Source organism: Coenobita brevimanus, chromosome 33 (assembly GCF_032717465.1).
Source record: "Coenobita brevimanus isolate Jiangsu-jjx chromosome 33, ASM3271746v2, whole genome shotgun sequence".
Classification (NCBI taxonomy): domain Eukaryota; kingdom Metazoa; phylum Arthropoda; class Malacostraca; order Decapoda; family Coenobitidae; genus Coenobita; species Coenobita brevimanus.
Genome location: NC_136986.1, coordinates 14,224,822 through 14,236,513, shown reverse-complemented (window position 1 = coordinate 14,236,513; position 11,692 = coordinate 14,224,822). Strand labels below are relative to the sequence as shown.

Genomic DNA, 11,692 nt, shown 5'->3' with positions numbered 1-11,692 from the left:
CCTGAAACATTTCTCTGTAGTATGACCAAGCTTACTACAATAAGTACATTTACTTTTCTGAAATCTAGAGGTGGAGCTGGTATTTACTTCCTGAGAAACATCATCTTTATTCTCTTTCCTGTTACCTGTACTCTGAGTAGAGGCAACGTACTTACTCTCAGCTTTCCTTTTTTCTTTAGAATATCTCTTGTGAGTGAGAACATATTCATCAGCTAAAACTGCAGCATCAGACAAATTATCTATTCTTTTCTCATCAAGATATAGGCTTACATCTTTATTAATACAGCTTTTGAAGTCCTCCAGGAAAATCATCTGCTTAAACTTATCAAAATCAGAATTTACATTCTTAGAATTTAACCACTGCTTTAACAGATCTTCTTTGATTTTTGCATACTCAACATGGGATTGCTTATCTTGCTTATAAGTTGTCCTAAATTTTACTCTATAGGCTTCAGGAACAAGCTCATAGGTCTTAAGAATCAAGCTCTTAACTACATCATAATTATCAGGTTGATCCTGAGGCAAAGATGCATAAGTTTCTTGAGCTTTACTGGTGAGAACACTCTGAAAGAGTATTGGCCAATACTTTTTGGGCCAATTAAAACCTGTAGCTACTCTCTCAATCAACTGAAAACACTTCGTTAAATCAGATTCATTAAAAGGAGGGACAAGTTTAACATTATTAGCCACATCAAAATCATCAGAGCTAGATGATCCAGTTCCACCTTGTTTCATGCGATACTCATGGTCTGCCTGAATCCTAGCAAGTTCAATTTGTGCCTGAGCCTGTGCCTGTGCCTGTGCCTCCTGAATACGAGCCTGAGACTCAGCCTCCTTTGCACGTGCCTGAAACTCAGCCTCCTTAGCACGAGCCTGAAACTCAGCCCCCTTAGCACGAGCCTCCTGCAGGGCTAGATGTAACTTAGCTATTTCAATCTGCGTTTGCTCATCTGGAGGAGTTACATTAAACAAACTTTTATTAATCATGCCAACAATTTGATCTTTAGAATGATGAGAGCGAACAGCAATTCCCAATTGTTGAGCAACAAGCTTAAGTTCATTCTTTGTTCTGTTTTTACATCACACACTGTTTGCACATTTGACAAAAAATCTTTGGCTTCATCAAGAGTAGTAATAGTAGACATCATGAATAAATCATGGTCACAAAATATCAAGCAATATCCTTATGATAATATCCTGAATATCCTGATAAGAGGTCGCCAAATTTATGTTATGGAACAGAGAGAGATAATGAACACTTCAAGTGAGAATACTAAAATCACTACTGTCCCGCAAAGTTCCAGGTTCAAAACAAAAGACTTAGGTAAAATTTCAAGTTAAAGTTTAATGCTCAAACTAACAACTAAACATTCAGGACTCATACGGATAATGTAATGGCAAAACAGGTTACCTATATGGTTCACTGCAATAGCCTCTATTAACACGAATTTAGCAAGAGCAAATTTATCTAAGTCAGCCCTGATAAAATGAGAAAACCGGATAATGCTCAGTTAAAGAAAGATATAATATTATTACAGATACAAAATATTACCAATACTGGCTGACAGCAAAAACCTCATCAGGCTTACGAATTAATGCCTTATGCTACACAGTACAAGAAAAATGGTAATAACACTTATACTCAAATTATACAGCAGCTAGATGGTTGGAGACTTCCTGAGCACTCACAAAAATAATAATACACTATACAGGGGAGGACAGAGATGTGAACAAAATGAGGAGTAGATCTAAGTGGTAACTAATGCAGAGACTGAGCTCATTATATAGGGGCCGGCAGAGCTTGATTCAACTTGTAAAAAGGACGCGCAAATGAAGTAATAGAGGACGAAGAGTTGACACTCCTGCTCTGAACAACAGAAAGAACGACTTACTCTACTATAAGGGGGAGAAGGGGGGAGTGAGGTAGAACACGCAAGCCTGGTCACTATGGAAGCCACGTGGCGAATCGTGATCAAATATGCAGCATACTGTACATTAGAATTATACAAAGGATGATGAAATCATAGGCTATGTAACAATACATATACAGTATATATATATATATATATATATATATATATATATATATATATATATATATATATATATATATATATATACACTACCTGCTGCGGGTGTGCATAAAAGACTTCTACCCTTTACGTTTCTCTCTGAAGATGTAATATACGAAAGTACTCACTCTCGCTCCTTTCATTTCTCCTGTGGATATATATACATATATATATATATATATATATATATATATATATATATATATATATATATAATATATATATATATATATATATATATATATATATATATATATATATAATGTTGTTAGACGTCTTAATCCCATAAGAGGTGGCCACGAATACATCACATCCATGTCGCCCTGTCCCCCACCATTTCATTACTCTGCTCCCTGCTTACACCCCACTCTCTCATATACCTCTCCACTCCATCCCTACATCTCATCCTTAATCTTCCCCTCCCTCTCCCCCTTTCTAGTTCACTCACATACACTCTCCTTGTCAGTCTCCTGCCCTCCATCCTCTCCACATGGCTAAACCACGTCAGTGTTTTTCTCCTAACGCTTTCTATGACATCCACTTCCAAACCACAACGCTCCTTCACTTTCTCATTTGTCAATCTGTCTCTCCATGTGATTCCAAATGCACCTCCCAAAAAACTCATTTCCATTGCCCTTACTCTTGACTTGTGTCCCTCCAACAAAGTCTAAGATTCACTTCCATACGTTAGAATTGGTATCACAATACTGTCATGCAGTAACTTTTTCACTTCAGTGTTTCTTATCACTGTCATCAAGGAAGCATCAACCTTTCTTCTTTGTTGTACCCTTTCAAGTACTTCACCTTCCAAATTTCCATCCTTACTCATCACACTACCCAAGTATATAAAACACACATTTTCAATTTCCTTCTGATCCAGCCTCAATGTACATTCAGTGAATTCATTTATTGTCGAAAACCATAACTTTACTCTTCCCTGCACCCACCTGTAGATTATGTTTCCTACACACTCTCCCAAACTCATCCACCAGACCTGGTGCGGTGGCGTCTTCACCGTGGGTCTACCCCCCAGAGGCTGTTGAAGCAGAAGAGGGCAGCATGGGGGCCAAACCACCGCAAACCCTCCCCCCGGCGCCTCACGGGGCTCAAGAACCTGGAAGTGGGTTCTGTCACCCAGGCAAGTACGACATCTTAAAACAGAACACACACACAACAACACCGTTTTTTGTACACCAAGAAATGACTCCCCGGTGGTCATTTCTCGAAGACTTCTTCTAGCCGGGGACATTGAGAGCAATCCAGTACCCACCAACAAATACATATGTCCAACATGCTCAAAACCTATCACTTCGAGCCGTCTGACAAAGGGTTCAGTTCTATGCAATTCCTACAAGAACTGGACCCATTACACCTGCACTACACTTGCATCCAGATAATATTACGCAAACACCTGAACCTGCTTCTTATGCTCCTTCCCCTCACTCACTAACCCCTCCACCAACCCCACTGCTACTTCCTCCACACCACCTCAGCCTAACCCACCGATCCTTCCACACCATCCAATCTCCCAACCCCTCCCATTCCACCCCAATCTAATTCACCCCAACCCTAACCTCATCACAATCTTCTCCTACCCCTTCCTCTCCACCCACACCCCCACCTCTCCACCGTGCTGCAGAACCCAACACACATCGTACACACAACATAAACATTCTTCAATTAAACATAGATTGCATAAACACCAAGAAACAAGAATTAACACAATTCATCAAACAACAAAACATACACATTACCATCTTACAAGAAGCAAAACTAAGCACAACACAAAAAACACCTATAGTTTATAATTTCACCACCATTAGACAAGACCGGGCCGACGGCGGTGCCAGTGGATTCATCACCCTGGTACACAGATCCATCAACTTCTCAGTCACTAGTGCACACGCAAAGTCACTTCTCCCTCCACATGACACCACAACAGAAATACCATCATTTAAAAAATGCACAGGTAACAAATCACACATAACAATCGCCAATACATACCCTCCTAATTGTCCCCCACAGTACCACACAATTCATTCATTCATTCATTGCCAGACGCCATGTATCCCAGACGGGGTGGCCAAGGGCTTAGAGTTAATTGTTTTACAGGGAGGGGCACTAATCCTCCACAAACCCCACTTGACACGTAGGGATGCCAACAGCATCTGGTGTTCCCAGGCGGTCACCCATCCAAGTACTAACCAGACCCAACGTTGCTTAACTTCGCTGATCGGACGGGAAGCGGTGTACTCAACGTGGTATAGCCGTTACTCTCCACAAGTACGCCACATCACAAACATATCCCACAATAATCCTGGGTAGTGATTTCAACGCCAAGGCGTCGGCCTGGCATGTCAACAACCCTGACACAGACAGGGGGCTGGCACTGCAATCCCAAACAGATCATCATTTCATACTCAGTAATCTCCATCAACATACCCATATCCCACACCAAGGCCTCTTCCTTCCATCGTCCCCAGACATCACCTTTTGCTCCCCAAACCTCGCCCCCACAACATCCTGGAGAGTGGTCAAAACCCTTGACTCTGGCCACCTCTCGATCATCATCACTGCCAAAACCAGAATCACCCCAACTGGCCCCAGACACACATACACTAATTATAGGAGTGCTAATTAGGATCCCTTCACAACTGAAACAGAATAACACCTTGAAACATAAAACAGTACACCCATTACAAACATCTACACCGCTGTGCACACTTTCAATACAATTATTCCAAATGCAGACAAAAGGCACATCCCTAGAGACAACAGAAAGAGACACAACCCCAACTTCACACCAGAAATTCAAGGCCCCATCAGTCAATGGGACACACTATGACAATCCCAACACTCCATACACAAGACACTGTAAAACAAATACAAGAACTCAACACTCAAATAAACAATAAAATATCAGAACAGCTAAACACTCAATTGGAAAAATTATCTCCAAACACTTGATCACAAAACAAACACCAGCAAACTCTACAAAATACTAAACAGCATCAAACTCTCCAACAGCAACACTACACAATCACACGCTGCCATCACAACACCAGACACCATACCTTCAAACAAACAACAAGCAAACACTCTCATCAATCGCTTTTCACATGTCAGCCATCTAAACCCCAGTCACGATGACCGACGTGTCATCCGACGCAAAAGACAGTTCCCACAGACCCAGACTTTGCACCTTTCACTTACAACCAGAAGAAGAACATCATTAGCAACTTTAAGCACTCATCTGCCTGTGGACCAGACAACATAAGCATCATACACCTTAAACACCATGGACTACAAGGCATACAAGCACTCACCAATATATCAAATTACAGCTGCTCACAGAACATAAAACCCACCATCTGGAAGCATGGCACTATCACCACCATCCCCAAACCCAACTTCCTCACACAGCCCCATCACACCCCTCTGTACCCCCTCCAAAGTCACTGAATGACTGGTATTACAACTAGTTACACCTCTCACACCCCTAGTCTCATCACAACGTGGTTTTAGACCACTACACTCCACAAAGACTCTCCTTACAGACCTTACACAGAGAGTTTTTGATGACATGAATTCAGCTAGGCCACCACACAGAACACTCCAAGTCACACTAGACATTAACAAACCCTTTGATACCATCCCCCACCATTGGCAAACCATTTGATACCATCCCCTGCCACAACCTTACGAACAAAATATTCAACGGAAACATGCAAATAACACAAAAAGATGGCTGGCAAACTATTTAGCAGGCCGATGTGCACACATAACATTTGTCGGTCAATCTTCAAACATTAGAAACTTCAAAAATCTCGTCCCTAAAGGATCTGTTTTGTCCCCTACTCTCTTTAACCTATGCGTGCATGACATACCCACATCCCACACACCACAAATACACATAGCTTCCTATGCGGACAATATAACACTTACATGTACACACCAAAACCCAAACATAGCCGCACACATCCTCCAACCTTACCTCAACACTCTGGTTCACCACAAACAAGCTCAAAATAGCCCAAGTTAAATCTATAGCGACCCTTCTCACAAACTGGACGGCAGAACATACTCACATTCCACACCTCTCCATAAACAACACGCCCCTACCACACACACACAGATTCCTTGGTGTAACATACAATACATCAATGTCATTTAAACAACACACCACAAACATTAAAGATAAATTAACACCAAGACTCAATGCCTTTAGGTCATTTCCCCATACAACATTTGGATACAACAAAGAAACCACCACTACATTATAGAAACAATATATACGTTCAGCAATGAATTATGCAAGCCCTGCTTGGGCTTATAACCTCACTAAAACACCGTACAACAATCTACAGACCATACAGAACAAGGCCCTAAAAATAATCACAGGATGCGCAGCTACTGCACCCACAGACCACGGCCACCAAGCAACCAAAGTTCTGAAAGTCAAGGATCATCTAGACATGAAAGGCACCCAAATTCTCTCTGCAGCCTCCACAAACCCACACCGTCCACAACACTACATGGCAGCACATCCACACACACCAAGGAACATCAAAACAACACCCAACACACGATATCGTACGCAAATACTGTCATCTCTCCCCCCTCGCCCTCCTCAGACCAGCTTCCAGAAGCATATCCATATTCAAATCACTCGCTGCTCCATTCAGTTACTCAAAGTCAACACACAGCTGCATACATGACCTCCTGATATCCATCCTTCTGAATCCTATCTCCCTCGTGATGACACGGTCCACCTAGCCAGGCTGAGATGTGGGCATCATACAGCCATCTTGAGTTATCAGAAGAGGCTGGATGACTATGTCGCTGATGCCTGTCCAGGATGCATTACAACACCCCATACTATTACGAACATTAAGGAAGACTGCATTGCACACAATCACCTCACCAACAATACAACATACAGTACACTCCTTGAGAGCTCTGTGGGAAAGCCCTGTCTCGGCCGTGGCCTTCCTTAGGGACTCGGGACTGTTCGGCCAGACTGCCTAGGGAACAACTACTACTGCTACTGCTCAACCACCAAGCCTTGCAGCTACTCTTCATCTTCACTTAACAACACAGTATCAGCTGCAAACAACAGTACAGGGAGTTCCCAACACTACCCTCTCTCATTAGGGCCACTCCAATATCCACAACCCTACCTTGTATCTCTTTTATAACCCCATCCACATACAGATTGAAAGCAGTCATGGAGACATGACATATCCCTGTTTCAATCCAACCTTCAAATAGAAAATTTCACTCGGATCACTATCCACATGCCCTGCAACCTTAGCATCCTCATACATACTCTTCACGGCATTCAACAACTTCCTATTTACTCCATATACTCTTAATACTTTCCACAACCCTTGTCTATCCACCCTCTCATATGTTTTCTTCAAATCCATGAAGGCTGCATACAACTTCTTTCAATTGTCTAGAAACTTCTACTAAAGCTCTAAGAATGAATATTCTGATCAACACCTCTCTTCCTAAAAGCTCCCTGTTCTCCTCCAGCTAATTCCTGTTTTCCTAACTCTGTCAGTAAGTTTCGTACAACATATTGTACTTTTCCTATTACACTAAGAAGACATATGCCTATATGAATACCAAACAATTCTTTTTCCCTTTTCCTTTGTACAGGGGAATAACTATACCTGACTTCCAATCCTCCGGGACTCTACCTTCCTCCCAGGCCATATCCGCACACCTTCCACATCCATTCTACTAGTATATCTTCCCCTGCTTCAGCATTTCACCACACACTTCATCAGTTCCTGATGCTTTCCCCCCCATTTTGACTTTCTTCATTGCTCCCGTAGCTTCCATCCTCCTGATTTCTTCCTCTCTTCTCACATCCCTCCGTCTCCCAGCCATTCCCCAATCACTTATACTCGCATATCATCATCATCATCATCATCGGCCATTACAAGTCCACTGCTGAACAAAGGCCTCCCACAACCTTCTTCACGAATTCCTTGACTGAGCCAATCTTTGCCACGTTTTCCCAGCAAATTTCTCTATCTCATCCCTCCACCTCCTATCTGGCCATATTCTGCTACACTTACAATCTCTTGGTGTCCAGTCAGTCACCCTCTTGCTCCATCGATTATCCCTTATTCTTGCTACATGGCCTGCCCACCTCGATTTCTGTTTTTTTATAACTTATGTAATATCTTTGACTTTAGTCTGCTGTCTCACCCAAGTTGATCTTTTCCTGTCTCTTAAAGATATTACCAACACTGACCTTTCAATTGCTGTGTAATTAATTTACTTTCCATCGATTTTGTCAGTATCCAAGTCTCACAACCATACGTCATAGCTGGAATTATACATTCGTTATTCTTTTCGTTTCATACAAACTGGCAAGCTACTTTTTATAATGTCCCTATGCTTACCGAAAGCTTTCCATCCAATTGTAATGTGTCTTTTTATTTCGCTATCATTATCTTTCGATAATTTTAGTATTTGTCCCAGGTAATTGTATTCCTCGACTTCTTCAAGGATTTCTCCACTTATTCTGATGACGCTCTTTGGTGTTTGAGGATTAAAAATTACTCTAGTTTTACTCCGGTTCATCTTTAGCCCTACTTTGAGACTTTCTCTGTTCAGGTCATTTAACATTTCTTGCAATGTCTCTGATGTTTCCGAGATTAGGACAATGTCGTCTGCAAATCTTAAATGGTTTAGCCTTTCTCCATCTGTATTCATTCTTTTGTTTTCCCAGTCTAGTTTTCTAAAAATACTTTCTAGGCATGCTGTAAATAACTTCGGTGAATTTGTATCTCCCTGACGCACGCCCTTTTCAATCATAATTTTTTCTGAGTCCTTATGTAATTTAACTGTAGCAGTTCCCTCTTTATATATGTTTTCGAGCAGTTTTACACTGTTCTCATTCACTCCTTGTTCTCGCAATGAATTTATAATTGCTATGTGTTCCACTGAATCGAAAGCCTTTTCGTAATCATCAAAACCTAAGCACAGTGGTTTATTATATTCTGTAGTTTTCTCAATTAGCTGATTCACTGTGTGTAGATGATCAGTAGTCCAGTACCCGCTTCGGAATCCTGCCGGTTCACGAGGTTGGTTTTCCTGCAGATATGTAGTTATTCTGTTTGTAAGAACATTAGTGAAGAGTTTGTAAATGACTGATACCAAGCTAATGGGTCGATACTTACTAAGGTCTTTTGAGTCACCTCTTTTGTAAAGTAAAATAAAGTAAAATAACTATTGCATTACACCATGTTTTGCGAATGTTCATCCTTTTTATACATTGAGTAAATGAGTGAGCAAGCCTATGTAGTACTTCGACTCCTGCATCCAAGAGTAAATCTGCTATTATTCCATCTTCTCCCGGAGCTTTCCCTCTTTTCATATTTTTGAAAGAATTATTTACTTCGTCTGGTGTTACCTCAGGTATTTCACTTGTGTCAACTGAAAAGTTAGCTATTGGTACTACTGTCTTTGATGCATACAGTTCTCTGTTAAATTCTTCAACTCTCTTCACCATCTTATCTCTGCATTTAATGGCTTCACCGTTTTTTGTCTTTTAGTGATGTAATTGGTTGCTTTCCAAGTGCCATTTTACTTCGGACCTGTTTCAGACTTTTTCCTTTTTTGATGGTTTCTTTGATTTGATCCATGTTTCTCATTCCTTTTTCTTCTCTTTGTCTTTTATTGATAAGCTTATTTAATTCCGCTCCTTCTATTTCATCTTTCTTTGTTTCACTTTCATTTCCTTTCTTTTTCTCATAAGCTCAAGTGTCTTTTCTGAATACTTCTTGGCTTTGTTTGTATTAGGTTTTCCTACTACCTCTGCTGATTCTGTTAGCACTTTTGTTAGTCAGTCATTCAGCTCATCAGTGTCACATTCAGCATTACTGAGAGCTTGAAATCTCTTCCTTATTTCCAACTGAAAGGCATAGAGAGAGAGAGAGAGAGAGATCTATTTGTGGCTGCTGGCAGCAGATTTTCATGAATACATGATGAGTTAAACACGACAACATTCTTGCAGTTGTTAAGCTTCTAATATTTTCATTTCCTCACTAATAATCTTCCTTCGTGGGAGTGAGTGAAAACTAACACTCCAAAGTTGTGAATTTTTATTCTACGTTTCGTCTACACAGAGACATCACAAGAAATGGAAAGACCACAACCACATCTGGGAGTGTAATATGTTTACATATATACTTGTGGAGTAAATGTATCCATAATTTAATGGTACTGCACATCAAAAATAATTAAAATATAATTAACAATATTCCATATTCCTTATACAAGGCAGTGTGCATAAGGAAAAAGCACATGCTATATATACAGTACGACCTACTGAAGTGGCTAGAATATTGATTTGTTTTTTTTCCCTCAAGACACTTATCAGAACTTCTCAAATATACTTTTAACATACATTACAGGAAATTATGTGTATAGAAGGAATAATATATAATATACATACCAGTCAGACTGGAATGTTGTCTAAAATCAATATAATGTATGAATATCAATGGACTACCGAGGACTGCGTCTCTTAATAATACCTACATTTGTCACATGGCTTGCTCCCGAGGTCTTCGGCTATCTCTACATGTACAGGATGAAGCCATCAAACAACATCACCTAGGACATCACGGAACTGATCTTGACAGAGACAGTACAGCCCAGAACACCACAATTTTTGCACATTGCAATGACCTGAGAAAACTGAAACTTTTGGAAGCAATTTATATAAGAGAAAGAGCACTGACGATTAATACAGAAACTAACATGACTACGAACATATCCTTGTTTGATGCAAGATCTAAAGACTAGCTTGGTGGTGCTACACGCAGCCGTACATGGAACAATGACACTTTCACCTCAGATCAGATAATCCGCCCAACCCTTCCCGTCCCCTCCGCCCCATCTACCCCCTTCCTCACATGCTTCAGAAGATCAGCCTGCATTCGGTCTAGCCGCGCCCAAGGTCAGATAATCTGCCCATCACTTCCCCGTCTACCCCACCCACCACATACTTGAGAAGATCAGCCCGCATCCGGTCTAGCCGCGCCCATGACCTCCAACCTGTGCGTCGGGTGTTAAGACAGATGTAGGAACAACACATGTTTAGTTTTAGCACTACAATATCAGTATCTAGTACACAAGGTGTCATCTGTACTGTCTTGATGTATCTTTCCTGTTCAAGGTATTTAAATGCATGGTATTATAGTATTTCTAAGTACTTTATTAGCTTGAAATATCTAATAGGTTTACTGCAGAGATTAGTGTACGTATCATCATCAGTATTATCATCCGGACATCCTTTCCCACCCTAGGGCAGGGTGAGGAGTAGCAATGTCCAGACAGCCAAATTTGTCCAATCCAATGGGCCACGCTTCCATTCACTCATCATTCAAGCCCCCGGAATCCTGGCTCTATCGGATATGCCAAAAACATTCATCACGTTCTGTAGCTTCATATAAACGTATCCGACTGAGTCAGTCCAGACGCTGCCACGTTAAAAGGGGTACCAAATCCCTGATCATGCACTTCTCTTCACAACATTCATCCAGCCAGCTCGATCTCTTGTCAACTCCCTAGCCTCACCGACTTCCAAACCTCTC

At 41.1% G+C, this 11,692-nt stretch overlaps 1 non-coding gene across 1 annotated transcript; it reads right to left on the bottom strand.

The window, feature by feature from the left end:
• Positions 1-4,228: 4,228 nt before the first annotated feature.
• On the bottom strand, positions 4,229-4,347 carry LOC145395968 (5S ribosomal RNA). Its single transcript, XR_013896695.1, has one exon. It is a non-coding gene; the product is annotated as a 5S ribosomal RNA (ribosomal RNA).
• Positions 4,348-11,692: the final 7,345 nt, after the last annotated feature.